General features: G+C 42.4%; 1 protein-coding gene across 3 annotated transcripts in view; it reads left to right on the plus strand.

Moving 5' to 3' along the window:
* Window positions 1–17,862, plus strand: part of AUTS2 (AUTS2, activator of transcription and developmental regulator) — a 1,212,799-nt gene that overhangs the window by 871,093 nt on the left and 323,844 nt on the right. The window lies entirely within an intron of this gene.

The following is a 17,862-nucleotide window of genomic DNA, read 5'->3' on the forward strand; positions in this document are numbered from 1 at the left end:
TAGACTGGGTTTTTATCTCTTAAGTCCAACAAGCAACAAATGCCCCAGCACTGAGTTGATTTCAGGGCAATAAAGGAGATATATAGGTGTTTATAGGCAAGTCCAAGAGTGTGCTCATGGCAAGAAAGGAAGGGGCATTAAAAGTACTCTCCGAAGCATGGCACATTTCTTGCTTGCCCCACCCCCAGGTCGTTCTTCCTTTTGACTGTGGAAGTCCTGCCATCTTCCAAAGCTGTACCACGAGCAGTGCTCACATCTGTCCCTGACCTGCCACAGATCATTTCTCCAGAGGGTTCTCAGCAGGAGCAGTCAGGACTCAGTAATTGCCATGGTGCCTGCTTGGCCCTGTTGTAGTTAAGACTGTCAGGCTTCCCCTTTTGGACTGAGATTGTCTGATATTTATCACTCTTCAGCACTATCCTCCAAGACTTCTGCTCTGTCAGAGCCTGGGCCCCTGTCAGCCTCCTCTGTACTAGAACCTCTTGTCTGTTCCCCACTTGGTGCCCCAGAGCTAACCAGGGCTGCTTTCATGTGTCGCTTGGAGGATTCGCATTCGAATCTGAATTGCTAATGGTTGAAAAGATGCCACTCAGTGTCCTGGGAACCCTTCAGCAAGCCCCACCAGGGATGCTGTTGGAGGCAAAAGTGAGACTTGTAGGGGACCCGCTGGGATTTCTCTCCGGAAGACCTGTCATTCTCTTACTCCATAGGGATCTGCAGATCCGGCGGTCTAAAATTAGGGTACTGTATTTCACACAGCTGACTGAATTAAGATAAACTCTGCTTTCTTCTGATATGAAGCTATAATTTATAAAATGATACCCTTACTAATTAATGTGGAAGTGACTAGAAAAGGGGCTAAAAAAGCAGAGCTTTCCCTGAGTGCGGGAGGCAGACTTGTGCATGGAAAAGGCTTTGATGAGACACTGAGCAAAGCCTCTCCTTAGCCTCCCCTCCCAACCATGTGAATACATTTCACAGCAATGTCAGAGAACCTGGAGGACTTTTGTGAAGAGTAAAAATTGGGTGGGGAATTGGAGAAGGTTGTGAACACTCTGTATCTTAGATTTGGGATTGTTCTTCATTGTAGTTAGAGCAAAGAAAAGAGGTAGCACTTGGCATCTTAATCACCCAAATTAAGCAATTGTTCCAATCCCCCACTCAAAATGAATTGGTATTATAAGAACAAAGCAGCAATATGCGTACTTCCACATATTTGGCCTATATTTTCTTTTGTTTGCTCTCTTTACTACTGGCAGGAGCTGTTTATGCTAAGATATACCCCCTATTTGGTTGTGAAGTTAATGAGGGGATTAAAAAGTAATTCTGTCTCCTACCCACTTCCTTTTGTGTGTGTGTGCCATTGCCAGAGATGATGGGATGGCATATTGCCCAGTGGTCAAGCATTTGGGCCTCAGTCTGATGGCCTGGGCTTGTCTCCAACTCTGTCCCTTACTTACTATTTTTATTGCCAAGGACAAGCCTTGGTTTTCTCATCTGTCAAATAGGAGTGAAAACAGCTTTATCTATAGTTTTCTAACAGTTAAATGAAGGCATTTGGTACAGTAACCAGTTCATCACAAGTGCTCAATAAATGTTAAGTTTTGCTAGTTTTACTTGGGGCAAAATGAGAGAGAAGCACCTGAGAAAAGAGAAAGACTTGGGTTCTGCTAGAGACCCTGCCAGACATTTTCATCAGAATCTGGGGCTCAGCCTTTATCCTAGGGGCGCTTCTTCCCTACACAGGCTGAATGGAAGTATTGTTAAATTTTGAATGGTCCTGAAACAGTGTTTTTCAAACTCCTTGTTCAAACATCAGGCCTTCCTCTGAGCATAACCTGGAGTAAAGAGCAAGTGTGCTGTCCTAGAAGGACCAAATGGTGATTAAAGGAATTGTACAGTTCTTGTTCCTTCACCAGCTGTTCCCAAATGCCAAATCCTGTCAGTTCCCACATACCTATCACAGGGGAGAGGTTCTGATTCAGTACATCTGGGATGAGGCAGAGCATCTGTATTTTTAAAAACCTTCCTAGGTAATGTTGGTACATAATCGGTTTTGAGAACCACTATTTTATACCAAATATTCAAAAGAAATTTTCTTGCCCCATGTTTAATGTTCTTCAGAGTTTTACTGCTTATGAGGAAGACTTGGAAGCTGTAGAGATGGTCCATGTGTTTGTGCATGTTGTCTGTCGGTACACAGCATACATGCCGTGCCCCCCCCCCCAATCTCATAGAAATGAACCTTCCTCCTTTTTCAAAAATGCTTTTTACTATGACTCCTGATTACCATTTCCTCTCTCTGTGCTGTGGACAACAGGAACAACCTCCTGGGGAAGGTTGCTGCATTTCTGGGCTTTGCTTTGGTACTGTGTCTAGCACCCAGGACAGCCTCTGGCACACTCATAGCTGCAAATGCAGAACCACAATTTTCCATGCCTGTTCACACACACACACACACACTTTTTGGTGCATTCTCATTTTTTAATTTGTGACAAAAGTTGTATTTGATCATTTGTATTCACTTGTGTGGGAAAGGGGCAGCTTCTAAGAAGAGCGGCAAAGAAAACCAGCAGAGGCTTATATTCCTAACTCAACACAAACCACATGCCTATCTTGGCTCATGAAGGACTCAGAAACTGCTGAGATGTCAAAGTGAAGACTGGGCATGTATGTGGCTTGTGCTTATAGTGGAAGAGTCCCATCCCTCAATTGGCCACATTTCACACTTGGTAAAGTTTGTGCACCCTCAGCAACTTTCCAGAAGCTCAGAAGGCCCTCATTGTTGCTTGTAGAACCCCCATCATTGGATCTGAAATGGGACATGTTCTACTCAGGAGACAGTTTAGAGGCAGTATCGTATTATACAGCTGGAAAAGGAATTTTCTCTACTCTTTCAAATTTCACATCAGCAAACCAAACAGCCATCACCCCAGGAGAGAGAATTGATCTTGTTCCTGTCCTTATGTTCATAAATTAGGTGTCCAGTGCTTTGCTAAATTGGCATTTTTTTCCCTGAGTACTCAATCTCCAACTGGAGGGGATAAGCAAAGCAAGTTCAGAAGATGGTACTTGAACCTGAATGCACCTCATACAACACCAGTGTATTTCCTGGACTTCAACAAATGAATGGTATCTTCCCCAGGCTTCTGTATTTCTTTTATAATTTTATTTTCTCATAAACATTTCTAAGCCATTTATAAATTCTCTAACTTATCTGGGCAATTTTTACTGCCCTTGCTAAGTTTCAAGAGCTTAACCATGTTGGATACCTGATTTTCATAATGCTCATCCACTCAACCACTTCTTACCCCTCTAAGATTATGTCCAGGTTAAAACAACATTTTATTATTCATCTAACATCATCATATTTCCAGTTGGCTTAATTATATCACATACATTCAAAATTCCTGTTGATACCATCCTTGTATTAAATTTCTACTGTAAATTATTTTAAAACCTGAATTGCATAAAGTTCTGTTTTTCATATCATTGCATTTTCAGACCAAACAAAAAATTACTTAATACTGAATATGTATGTACAATAATCTGTCCATTATTACCACGTCATATACCCAAAAAAGAGGTTATAAATGTACATTTTTTCAAGTTAATGTAGATCAACAAAATAAATACTTATGAGTTAGTAGAAATTTGTTACACATCTTTAGGTAAACTCTTACTTCTTCAAATTAATTGTTAGAAGAAAGAACAGGCTCTTGATGGTCTATTCTCCTAGTAGGCAGGTAGTGGGAAAGGATGCCCAGAAAACCTGGTTTCTGATTTCTCACTAACCAGCTGTGTGGCCTTGTGCCAAGTTACCTATTGATGCTAAGCTTTAGTTTTGTCATCTGTAAAATGAGGCTAGATTCAGTGATCTTGCATTGACTGTTCTGATTTTCCCGATACTTACTTACCTAGGCCTCAACAGTGTGGCAGAACCCAGAGAGAAATTGCACATAATATGTGGTTGTATCTTCTATTTGCCAAAATAGAAAGATTATATGATAAGTAGCTCCATTCTTTCATCTCTGTCAAATTCCCAAGAGAATAATCAAAGTGGAGCAACTCAGGTAACATCTGTGTTGACTCTATCAAGTAACTGAAGGAAACTTACATAAAGGCCTAATTTCTAACCAGGGTCATTACCCATTAGTTGGCTCATTCATTAAGTCATACATATCCACTCACTTACTCTTTTTTCAACTATCTTCTGGTGGACTAACATGAGCATTGTAGTTGCTTGACCCTGTCTGGACTGTCACCATGTGCCTGGCAGTAGGCAGTAGAGCAATCAGTTCAATCAGTATTGCTCAACTACTGTAAGTACTTAGGAAAGCATGAGAACCAGGTGGAGAGCTAGCTTACAGAATGTGTTTTAAGAACTCACTCAGTTGGTAATGAGTATTATTTGACCTATAAAAGGACTTTTAGAAACATCTGGGGTTGAGTATATGATTCTGCATTCCTAGAGAAGAGATACCATTGCTTTCTTTTAGAATGAGCCATTCTGTTAGATTTTATGGCTTACGTGAAGGGCAGGTTGCAAAGCCAAAGAGAAATTTGGCGGAGGTGATAACTATCAACCTTGTGAAATTAAGCATGAACCCTGAGCCACTTGATACCAGGAGATCATTAGCAGAGGCATTTGTACTGGCAGTGGCCTTTAACAACATGCTTTATGCTGTGGCTTCCAATGGAGTAGAATCTTGTATGCTCTGTGTTTGTCAAGAGTTTGTCTTATTCTGTGTTAAGATTGAAGAGTGTTTGGTCTTCAGTAAAGACCAACAGAATTTCATTTTCATCATGTCCATTTATTTATGTGTGTATGCTCCTCGTCACTGTCATTCTAGTGTGACAAATACAATGAAATATCTGTATCAGGATGTATTAGTAATTATCCAAACTTTATACTTATAGGACTTTAGCACATCCCAAAATTCAATGGATAAGTGGACTTTTCTTCATTTTATAATCAGAATTACAACTGGAAAAGTCATTTTGGCCCCCTTCTCTTCAACATAGAGCTTTTCCCTGTCAGTTTTGATGAGGATCGTGTTGAGGAGCACCAGGTGTAGACCTGTATGTCATCTTCAGTTACCTGAAGAACCAGAAGCTGCTTTCTCTATTGTTCCAAACTTGGCTTGCTTCATGATCTAAAAGTACATGCACGCTTACAGGGATCATGAGTGAAGTCTATGATGAGGACTGACCAAGAACCCCTGCTGGTTATGGTACCCAGAGGGCTGAGTTTGGGCTTCATCTTTTCTTTCTGGTCCTTAGTGGTTTTTCAACTCTCTAATTTCTTGGTCTAAAAATACTTCCTCTGTGTGCCTCACCCTCCTCATGCTACTAATTTCTTTCCTTTCTTTCTTTATTATTATTATTTTTTTTGGTTTGTTTCTTGTTTTTTGAGACAGAATCTCACTATGTCATCCCTGGTAGAGTGTCGTGGTGTCACAGTTCACAGCAACCTCAAACTCTTGGGCTTAAGTGATTCTCTTGCTTCAGCCTCCCAAGTAGCTGGGACTACAGGTGCCTGCCACAACACCCAGCTATTTTTTGTTGTTGTTGTTGCAGTTGTCATTGCTGTTCAGCTGGCCCAGGCCAGGTTCGAACCCACGAGCCTTGGTGTACATGGCTGGTGCTGTAACCACTGTGCTACAGGCGCTGAGCCCATGCTATTAATTTCTTAGCAGTGAAGAAATGAAATTAGGATCAGTAACAGTAACTAATAAGGAAAAGCACCACTTCACACTGAAGTACATTGTATTATTCAAAACACTTTCACAGACATATGTGATCTGTTTGTTTATTGTGGGGACCTATGTAGATCCTCATATGTGACATTGTTGATCATCTGCAATATACCAGACCCCATTGTTTCCTCTTCTCAAACACATGTTATCATTTTACAAATAAAGAAAATGAAACTTAAGTAATGGAGCTAAGATATAAACTGTCTCTCACAATTCCCAGATCCAGGCCCTTTTCCCATCAGAAGGGGTGAGCTGGGATATACCCAGAAGTGCACCTTGGGAACTCATGCTGTCTTCCTTTCTATGCCTGACCCTCCTCGTGCTACAAGAGACCTGGTTTACTGATCCACTCTCAACTCACCCAAACAACTACATTTGCTTCTAAAAATATAAACATAAGTTCGGCGCCTGTGGCTCAAGTGGCTAAGGCGCCAGCCACATACACCTAAGATGGTGAGTTCAAATCTAGCCTGGGCCCACCAAACAACAATGATGGCTGCAACCAAAAAAATAGCTGGGCATTGTGGCGGGTACCTGTGGTCCCAGCTACTTGGGAGGCTGAGGCAGGAGACTCGCTTGAGCCCAGGAGTTGGAGGTTGCTATGAGCTGTGATGCCATGGCATGGCACTCCACCCAGGGGGATAGCTTGAGGCTCTGTCTCAAAAAAATAAATAAATAAAAATGTAAACATAGCAGTCATTCAATAAGTTGTAAGTGAATACAATTTGCATGAACTGACAGCTTAAATGTATAGGCTCATCTGAGGTGTGACTTTTTTTTTTGGCCTTGGAAGTAAGTATTCAAGGTGAGAAGGGAATATATACACAGTATATATTGTGATTCTTACAGAGGAGTGGCAAAATCAGCTTGGTGGGCCACCATGGTTACTTAGGGAGGCAGGCTATACCAGCCATACCAGCCAGTGGACTAAACACAAGCCACATCTGGACATACAACTCACATTTCTTTTGAGTGTGTATACAGGCTAAACACTTAATATTATTACTAAACACTTATTCAATAATAGGCTCCCAGTAAGTACTTCACATCTAGCATGTACTTGACACATAGTAGGTTCTCTATAAATATTAGTGTTATGCTTGGAATTGCCCCAAAATGGAAAAGCAACTTGCCTCCATTACACAAGTAGTATGAGGAAAATCTGGGCCGGAGCAGAGCCATTTCTGACTTCTAGCCCAGATCCTCTTGTGCCCCATGTGGCCTCTGCAAACTGTCTTATTCCTAAGACCAGCACATAGGAAGGTATAGATTATAGCGCGGCTCTGGAACCACACCCTCCAAGGTACTTTTGCTCTCAGTTATCATTTGTCTCCTCAAGAACACTCTTGTCTATCCCCAGACATTGATTCTTACCCTTATGGAGGATCTCTGGGTTCATGAAGGCCACAACAAATGCTGTGTGGGGTGTTCTGCAGCCCAAATGGTAGTAAATATTCGAAACAGCCATGTCCATGTTCAAGATTATGTATTGGCCACTAAGGGGAGAATATAGTGCTTATCGGCTGGAGTGCGTGCCGGCTGAGCTGATTACGGCACAGCACTCTGTCAGCCAATGATTTGTCCTGTCTTTTATCATCTGTGTCACTCAGCAGTATGCTGGAGAAGGGAATGGATCACCCCCTTCCCTTTTTTTTGTACCCATTTCGTGTAGAAAATTTGTATTTACTTTGGGAGTGTAATTTGTTCCTCATGGATAATGTGACCCTGAGCGGAGCTGGATCATGGGTTAGTTGAAGTGATATTTTCCGCTAATGGTAGTCGTACATCATTGCTGTCAGCTCGGGTTAGGAGGCAAGCACATTACAGCTCCATTTTACCTCTGCAGGCATCTGGGATTATTTGCCATAACCGAGTATGACATGACCGCACTACAGAGTGCATTAAAATTTTACTGGCTTCTCAGGCAAGTTCCAGGCTCCAGTGTGTGCTTTAGGCAGGCAGTCTGATGGGGAGCCCAAGGGCCTGACTTCCTGCTCAGAGGTGCTATGGGATGGGGGAGGGGTGGCCTAAGCAGAGGCTACCCTCCTCTTGCCTTGAGAAAGAAGCCAGGAAAGGCTTTGTGAGGAGCCAGCCAGGTCTCTGGAAATCCCAGACTGACAGGTGACAGGCTCCCTCCTGCACATAACTGGGGCTTCCTGCAGCAGCCACTACAGTCTCCTCTCTTTCCAAGGAGAGTCCACAGTAAGTGCAAGTCTCTGCCACGCCATGGGCTGGCTGTTATTGTTCTCTTCTGCTTATGGTCACACTAAAGAAAGGAGGCATGGGTCCTGAGCACAGCAAAATCCACATCCATCCACAACATCCATCAACTGCATCCTTTAACTGTGGATGCAGCTGCACTGAGTGTGATATTCTCATAAAACCAATTAGAAATGTTTGCCAAGATGTTTTACACATTATCTTATGCAGTCCTCACACCAACCCAACAAACTGTAAGCATATTTTACTTATGAGGAAACTGAGGTTCAAAAAGGTTGAGTAACTGACATAAAGCTTACAGCGGCAGAAATGGGCTTCTGACTTTAAAACCTGTACAGTTTCTAGTGTCTCATGCTACAGAGAAAGAGATAAAAATTACTTATCTAAATAATGCTTACATATGTTTTTTATATATTGGCTTGTTTAATCTACACTACAAACCTAACAAGTGGATTTTGTGCTAATCTAATATTGAAGTGCTAATATTATCCCCAATTTACAGAGGAGGAAACTGAGTCACAGAAGTATTACCTAACGTGCAAAGTCTTGCACCTGCTTAGTGGCAGAGCCAGGTTTTATGCCCAGGTTGTCTGGCAGTGCTCTTAGCCACTAAGCTTGGACTGTCCTTCATGTCACATCCTAATAAGCTTGAGAGCTTATAAGAAAAGACCAGGGAGAATAGAAATATGTTAGAATAAAAGGAAATGTTAAAAGTATGTTTTCAATTTCAGTTGTAATAGAAACTAATATCCAGCAAAATATCCAAAAAAAGATGCTCTGTGATAAGCTATAATTAATTAATAAGTCCCATTTGTAGTCAACACATGACTTGCATGCAAATGATGTTTTCAGGTTGCTCAAAAGGCATTTATTTTGGTGGCTTAAGACCCAGCAGCCACTCTGACAAAATGCTTTATTTTTTTTTTATATTGCTTAGTATCTTTTGTTATTCTTATTGGAAAGGCTATTATAAACTTATTTTGAATCATGTCCTTTAAAAAGACAGTTTAAGGTCATCTCTCAGCAATGAGTGGGATATGGAAAGGGGTCTTTTTGAAAGTGGAAAGCCTAGGTTGCCAGATAGAATAAAACAATTATAAATTCTATATTGGTGGATTCTGGGTGCTGGACACTTGAATGTACCCACATGTCATAATACGGACGTTACTTTTTGTTCTGCCACAGAAAGACCCCTTTCCACTTCTCTAGCCTCCTCACCTCTCTCTCTCTAAGCTCAGATATTACCCCTCCTGGAAGGACTGGACAGGCTGCTCATACCATTGGCTATATACATGGTAGGGTCGTAATTCATGAAGTTATTCAATAAACCAGACATAAAATGAGTTATACCTTGTACCTTCAGGGCAGTTTTTAAAATGCTGCAACAGAAGAGCCATAGATAAGCATGGCTTTTCTCATTTAGAAATTTAAAATTAAGTTAGCACACTAAGAATTATGTTTCCCTGGCCCCACTCCTCTCCCTGGGCTCAAAAGCACACGCATTGATCTTCCCTGCTAGATTACAGTAGGTCCAGGGGATTGACCTGAGTTTCTCCTTTGGCCTTAGATCCAATCACTCAAGTAATAAAGAATAAGAACAAAAGTATTGATCCAGTTATCAAAAAGTAACTATCCCTCTCAGATGGTCTGTTTAGAATGCAGCAATAATTTTAAATAATGTATTCCCCAAAGACAACATGACAACATATGTGGATTATTCACTCTGTTTAAGTAGGGTTACACTTAAAACCTCACCCCTTCCCTGGACCCCTAATGATGTGCAAGTAGGCCCACTGTAACAGTAGACACTAGAAAACAGTCACAGTTTACCCAACAAATCAATTACCAAGCAGCTATTCACTGTAAAGGTATTTATTAATCTTCTAAGCTATGTTAAATACTATGTGATTTCCACGTTCTCATATGCGTACAGTGGAACTGCTACAGGAGCATTTATGAAGTCATTGAGTCATTTTAAACTCAAGTTTTAACAGCTTTGTCTGTGTTTATATTAACAAGATTTTTTTTTTTTTTTTTGTAGAGGCAGAGTCTTATTGCCCTTGGTAGAGTGCCATGGCGTCTACCATGTTGGAGACGCCATGGCACTCCAACTCCTACGCTTAGGTGATTCTCTTACCTCAGCCTCCCGAGTAGCTGGGAACATAGTTACCCTCCACAACACCCACCTAGTTTTTGTTGCAGTTTGGCTGGGGCCGGGTTTGAACCCACCACCCTCAGTATATGGGGCTGGCACCCTACCCACTAAGCCACAGGCACCACCCTATTAGCAAGATTTTTTAAAGACTTTTTATTTCAAATAACATACATTAAATTCAAGTAAGGAAATGACTTGGGCTTTTGGAATTCAAAATATTTGAATTTGGTTATTTTGGAACTAACCAAACCATCAGAAGGACAAAGATACGCAACTGAATATCAAAAACACTGAGCAGGGAGTTAAGTGCCCTCCTTGCTCTGTCTCTACTTCTTTTTGTCCACTTGAATCTTGACTGTTTCTTAGTTTTCTCTTTTGGGGGGAAATCATGACCTATCTACCTTTCAGCTTTTGCCAGTGACAGAGAGACTGTCTGTCCTTTTCCAGTGCAGTTACTAAGATCTAAGGAAAGGATTCTGATTATCTGAGATTAGGTTAAACATGGGGGTAGGTTCTCAGGAAAGATTGGCCTAAATGGGGTGTTTATGCCTGGATTGATTAGCTGTGAGTAGTAACACTATGCCATGTTGTCCAGAAGTACTGCTCTGCAACTAATTCTGTACATGCTGGAGTAAGCAGAAAGCCCAGAAATATGGGAGTGAGGCTTATATTAGTGTGTTCTATGAAGGATAACCTAACCTCCCTGCCATTTGGATTAGAAACTCTTAGGCACTAATTCTTGCCATCCATAGAAGCTGCCTTGATCATCCAAAGTTAGCACTTTATAATGATCACAGAATCTGAAATATGAATACATGTGTACAGTTACATATGATAGTTGCCTGAGTATTCAGAGTCACTTTAAGTGCTATTCACAGATTGGTTCTATCTTACTTAAACTATTAAAAGCTATAGAAGGGCACAGAATTTCATAGAATGAGGGTTCATGTGTGTATGTATTTAGAAGAATCCATAATTCATTAATATTTTAAATATAGGAGATGATGAGTTACTCCCCAAGTATAAGACAGCCCCTTTGAGAGAGACAAAGATCATTTAAGTAACTGGGATGCCAGTCAGTAAATAACTTATCTAGAATAAAAATAGGAAGCCTACTTTTCCAAAGGGATGATGTTAAATCCCTTCCCAATCCCTTATTGCCAAGGTATTTCTCACAGGTGACTCCTGCACCCCACATTGTTGTTAGTTGTCATATCTCCTAAGTCTTCCCCCATCTAGGACAGTTGCTCAGTGTTTGTCTTTCATAACCTTGACATTTTTCAAGAGTGATGTTGTTTCCTTCTCAGTGCATCAGATCAAGGGCACATGAAGTCTTACTACTGGTGGTATTAATTTTTATCACCTGGTTAAGGTGGTGTCTACTAATTTTTCCACCATGAAGTTACTGTTTTTTTCCTTTTCAAATTAATAAGGATCTTATAGGTAAATACTTAAGAGACTATGCAAATACCTTTTATTCACCATACTTTCATCTACTAATTTTAGTACTCGTGAATGGTTTTTGGCTTTAATAAACATTACTGTGGTCTCTGCCTAACGGGAAGACACAAGGCTGAGACATTCTATATCTGGTAGCTAGCCTGTTAAGACGTGTGGCTAAGACATTCTGGCCCAGCATGGTGGCAAAGGCCTGTAATCGTAGGACTCTGAGAGGCCAAGGCTGAATGATCGCTTGAGCTCAGGAGTTCAAGACCACCCTAAGCAACAGTGAGACCCTGTCTCTACTAAAAATAGGAAAATTGGCCAGATGTTATAGCAGGGAACTGTAGTCCCCATTACCTTGGAAACTGAAGCAGGAGGATCACTTAAACCTAGGAGTTTGAGGTTGCTGTGAGCTATGACGATGCCACGGCACTCTAGCCTGGGCAACAGAGTGAGACTCTGTTTCAAAAATAAAGAAATAAATTCTATCTCTGGTAGCTAGCCTATTGTTACAGAAAATACATGAACTAGGTAGTCCAATGGTCTAGGTCATAGCTCTGAGAGGTTTGATTCTGAGGGGCCCCAGGGAAGTGATATAGAATGATGTTACAGAGCTTTGAATATAGGAAATGGCTAAAAAGGTATATTTGTGAGACCATAGTTTTAGCTCTAACAAGATAGTGCTGTGTGACTGTGACCTTGGGCAGTTTACTTAATGCTTGTGCACTACTGCTATTTTGGGGTTTTTTGTTATTAAATCTAGATATAAAATCTGGATATGGCCCATAATAAGAAATATTCAGTAAATGTTAGATTTCAGTCCTTGCCATACTGTTACTCTGGCTGGTCCCCTACCAGTTTTCTCTTTTCCCCCTAAAAAAGCCCAGTATATATTTGCATGGTTAATTCATTGCAGCCAAGTTAATCAACTCCCCAGGATCAAACTTTCAGAAAATAGTACAAGTGAGTATGTCATGAAGAGGTCATAGAGTTATAAAACATGACCATGTCAGGTCCATGAAACTTGGAGAGGGATGCCCTGTGGAGAAAGAAAAAGTAGAAAATCAGTAAGCTTTGGAAGAACGGGAGATACCAAGAAAGCACTAAGTGATGGGCCATCAAAAGATTGGTAGCAAAGAATACCTTTATACTTGATGAATAGATTTCACTGAAATTCTCTCTTCACCTAAACTCTGCTTTTTCTTTTGAGGAGACTTTGGATTTAATTCTGTTGAATTTACTCCCATTATGTAATATGAGATGTTTTTAAGTCCCTTCTCCAACCTTCTGGGCCCTTCTCTCCTCCTCTACCCCCCACCCCCATGCACTTTCTCTTGGACATCCAAGGACAAGAGATGTTCGCCACACTGTCTGTTAAAACAGAGCTGTTTGTCTGATACATACTGAGGAGGTGCAACTTTCACTGGTCCTGGAAAGCATGCACCCAATATACTTTGGGAGGGTGCTATGAGGACCCTGGCTGCCAGGGCACCCACTATCTGTGAATGTGGGCTGTGCTGACTCACAGCTGCTAAAACAATGGCAGGGATTTTAATGGTAGTTTTTCTTTCTAACCCTTGGTGGCAGTGAGGTGGGAGAGGTGTCATCAGGGAGACTGCCAAGCATCTGTAGGTGCCCCCAAATCACACTGTCTAGTAAGGATCTCTTATGGTCAGAGTAGGAGTGATACCTATATCAGTCCCTCCTAAGCATTTCCTTGTTGAATATTATAGAGAGATATCATTAGACTGTGTCTGGTTGAGGTAACAGAATACCTAGCAATGGCTTTGTCAGTGTATTAGTTTCCTGCTGTAATGAATTACTACAAATTGGTGGCTAAAAACAACAGAAAGTTATTTTTTTTTTGAAGTTCCAGAGGCTAGAATATGAACACCAGTTTCACTGGGCCAAAATCAAAGTGTCAGCAGGGCTACATTCCCTCCAGATCCTCTGGAGGAGAACCATTCCCTGCCTCTTTCAGTTTCTAGGGACTACCAGCACTGGCTCTCCTTGGCTGTGGTAGCACCACTCCAATCTCTGCCTCACATGGCCTTCTCATTTGTATGTCTAACTAAGCTCCCTCTTCTGTAGAGACAAGTTGTGATAACATTTAGGGTTTATCCAGATAATCTCCTCACTCTAGATCCTAAATTGAATCACATCTGCAAAGACCCTTTTTCTTTAAAAGATAAAATTCGCAGATCCCTACAGAACACATAGAAGGTGGAGGTAAACGGACAAGTGTCCTTAAAGGATCCTTGGCTAGAACAGTCCTAAGTGTAAGGGAGAAAGGAAGCACAAATCTCTGGCAAAGAGGGGGAAGGATTCCATGATCTGTGTCATGATTGTGCCCTGCAGTTTGGCATTGTGCTGTCTTAGACAGTTCTATTAGCAAGAAGTGGTGGAAATGGCTTGTGGGTGTCAAAGAACAGTGACTGCCACAAAGATGTGAGCCTTCAAACCTCCTGGTATGGTCAGACTGCAAAGCCTGAATGAGTTTCCTGTCTTTTTTGTGAAGGTGGGGCTGTCTGAATGTCTCTGTTAAGCCTTCCCCCTTTAGTCACACTAATAAACCACCATCTTTGAGTTCCAACTCTCTGCCTGACTCTGGAATCCACTGATGAAGTTTAAGGTGCGATCTTGGACTCAGAAGGCACAGAACTCAGAACCAACTGTTGATGTGACTTTAAGCAAATCATTGAGCCTCGCTAGACCCACAGTAAGAATTTTTACCTCCCTGTGTTGTGATGAAGAGGTGAAATGCAACCTACAGGAGTGCTTTGAGCTCTAAAACGTCACTGCAGTGCCAGCTGCTATTTCTGTTGTCTCTGTGAATCAGACCCCACCGTTGCCTTATAGCCTGGAACCAGGATCAGGAAGTTGTGCTCCCTTGCTGCTTCATCACTTCCCTCTCCTCTGTCTGCCATACACACCACAGATGCTCACACGTATGTTTTCTACTGGGTTGTTGTTGGTTTATGCTCATTTTCCAGTTCTGACTAGGAACATGCCTTTGGTGCTGATGTTGGTCCTGCTCTCTCTACATTCCTGTATGTAATGCTAATAGCCAGTGGAGATTGGCAGGTGAGTTCTGGGCAGTAGTGAGGTTCCTGTCATATTTCTGACTCAAGGTAGGTAGGAGGAGGCCCCTACATGTGTAGCTTTATTTCTACTTATGCTTATGGGAAGGCCTGGACCACCCTGCTGCTGTGGCCTTGGCCCTGCATGCTATAGGTGGCAATGGCAAGGACTGAAGTGGAGAGAGCAAAGATGCCCAGAACACTTGTGCCAGGCCCTGGCTCCTTCATCTAATCAAATTGTTAGCAAGCCGAGAGTGACCTGTCTCACAGAATCAAAGACGAAGTACAACACCTGGTCAGGGGCTCAGTAGGAATCTGGGACTTCAGCTGAGCTTGGAAGGGAGGTGCCCCCCACCTGTCTGTGCATCATGGCCACCCAGGGTATGTACATGGAGAACCACTTTGGCATTACCCTGGAGATTCTGATTCAGAAGATTCCAGATGGAGTGCAAAAATCTGTATATCCAAAAGTACCCCTGGGAGTTCTCATGGACAGCCTGCCTAACAAATACATAAGTGACAGGGAAAAAAGCATGAGCTTTGGAGTCAAGAAAACCTGATTTGGATAACGTCTATGCGCCTTATTACCTGAGCTTTGTCAGTCAACTTCAGTGTCCTCAGATTGAATATTACTGTGGTTATTAATACTAGCTTACAGATCTGTTCTGAGGGTGAAATAAGACACCTATGCCCAGGTTTTTGTATGTGTGCATGTGGTAGTGTGTTAAAAAAACCTTAGCTTCCTTCCTAACCAGCACAGAAACCCAACAGTCAGACTGGCTTAGTTGCCCCTAGCCACTTCCCAACACGTCTGTCTTCATACAAGATTTATGTAGCCCATGGCCAAATTGTTCTTATAATTAACAATTACGCCTGAAAGCTTTTATTTACATTAAAGAGAACTCATACTTAAAGACAGTTTGCTTCTTATTGTTTGCAAATCATTGTAAATTCTTTTGGTAGTCACTGTGGTAGCATCTATCCAGATGAACATGTTTCCTTTTAATGTGAGTGTCATGTGTAATTTGGGAAAAATTCTGTTGTCATTTAGTACTAATTAATGCTCACTTACTGTAAAGTGCTCAGAGACACCAACATCAGCTATGTTTCCACACCACATGGAGAGGATGGAAGAACCTAGAAGGGGCAGGGAGCCACTAGTAGGGCTGGACTGTGACTGAAGGCAGTGGCCCAGGCACACGCCTCTGCTGAGAATTGGCAGGACAATATCCTGGCTGCAGAAGGTGGGTGCTTACGGTGGTTAGCAGAGGCCCTGCCTTTCCACCCCTGCCACCCCACTCACATTCCCTCACTGCCTCCCTTCAGTGACCTCTCCTCCCAGGGCAGCCGCCCTAGATGTTGATTTTTTAACCTTGTTTCACCTGGCTGCACGTGTCAGCTGGCAGGCCTTGGAGCATGAAGTGTGATTTGCTCCAGCTCCTGCTGCAACTTTCTGCATCCTGCCTTTGGGACAGAGGGTGCCAAAGAGAAGAGTTCAAGAAGTCATCTCCACTGGCCAAGGCATCTTTGGCAAGTGCTTTGTTAGGCCAGCTTATTAAGGGTCCCAGTTTTTTCAAACACCACCTAAAAAAAGGATTATGTGTGAAATACCAGGTGTGTGCATAGGCTAGTGAACTTGACCTGAGCAATGCTGCTCTGGGGATGAGAAGACAACCTTACTTTGCCTTTTCCCAGGCAGCTCAGTAAATAGTATAGACCTGGGGCTCTGCCTACCAGCTGTGTGATTAGGCCTCCATTTTCTCATCTGTACAAGGGGATCGTTTTGCCCACCTAGTGGGATTATTTAAGTGTGATGAAGTACTGCTTGTCATGGGTGGTGTCTAGTGGCCACTGCTTCATTAAAAATGTCTCTTTTTCTTGTGTCCACACCAGACCTCAGGCACATGCTCCTTCTCTGTGAGGGAGGTGGGAGCAACTTCTCAGGCCTGAGGAGGGACGGCTCTGAGTGCACCAGGGAGCTCCACAAAAATCACACAGAAGCAGTTGAAACTTCTTTAGTCCTCAAGTAGTATAATTAAAATGCAGTGGAAAGATAAGTACCTTTTATCCTGGTGAGAAAAAGGTGCCTTGATATCTAGCTTTTTCCGCTGTGTGGATGGACTGTAGTGTTTGTGTGGGACCAACCACAGTGGGTAATGAGCTTGTCGGTTGAACAGGGATATGTCACATACAGAGATGCAGATGCCTGACTTTGAAGGACTCAAGCTGCAGTTAAATATGCTTAACTCAAATTTTACTGTATGTAATTTAATCGTTCCCTGATGATTAAAAGACCCTTCAGATGCTCCTAAGTCATTTTGTTGAGCAGCATTTTTGTTAATTCCTAGGTGTAGGGAAATGTGGAGAACAGAGAGCTTTGCTGGAACAAGCACACTGCATTCGTAGCGTCCCCTCAGTTTCCAGGGACTCTCTCGTCACACTCCTCAAGTTTCCAAGAGAGTGAGATGGTTCTAGAAAAGGCTGAGCACAAAACCTGACAGCAGCTGAATTCCCCTTCCAAAGGGAATTCCAAGGACATTACTTAGTAAACATGAGCCCTGGATCCCCAAATCTCTTGGGACCCACACCTACCCAAGGCCACCCCTCCTTTCAGGAGCTGGTGGGGGCCCAGAAGCCAGCAGCACAGCCTGAAATGGCCCACAGCAATGCTTGGATTCATAGTGAAATGATTTCCTCTGCCTTGTATAATTTAACCTGCCCACACTGCTAAACTTCTATATTACACGTTTCTGTCAGGATGTCAGAAGGAATGATAAGCCTCCTTGAAATGGCAACCTCTATTACATGCTAAGGACATTGTGCCCTCCCCCCCACCCCCACACACACGCTCCTTCTGGTATATTTCTGAGATTTTTAGCACAGTCTCTCAAGTATAAAGAATACTCTACTTTATGACCCCAGCCTCTTGTTAGCTGATAGATGAAATCTTTTCTTAAGCTGACTCTCTTGTCTATTATGTTTTCGAAATTCAGGGTTTCTCTTTAGGTTCTTGGATGGCTGCCAAGTGGCCGGGCTTTGTTACCAGGTAAATTGTGACTCTTTTTCTGATCCTTAAACAGGAAGTAGTTGCTTTTTCAGTGAAGGAAAGGAGGGGAGGGGGTCTTCCACCTTCCTTCTGAGGCTTCCTTGATTTTGCAAGGCACATGGAAGGGAATTTTTTCAGAAATTTCTCTTCAGGGATCAT

Source organism: Otolemur garnettii, unplaced genomic scaffold (assembly GCF_000181295.1).
Source record: "Otolemur garnettii isolate 467f Iridium unplaced genomic scaffold, OtoGar3 scaffold00077, whole genome shotgun sequence".
NCBI lineage: Eukaryota > Metazoa > Chordata > Mammalia > Primates > Galagidae > Otolemur > Otolemur garnettii.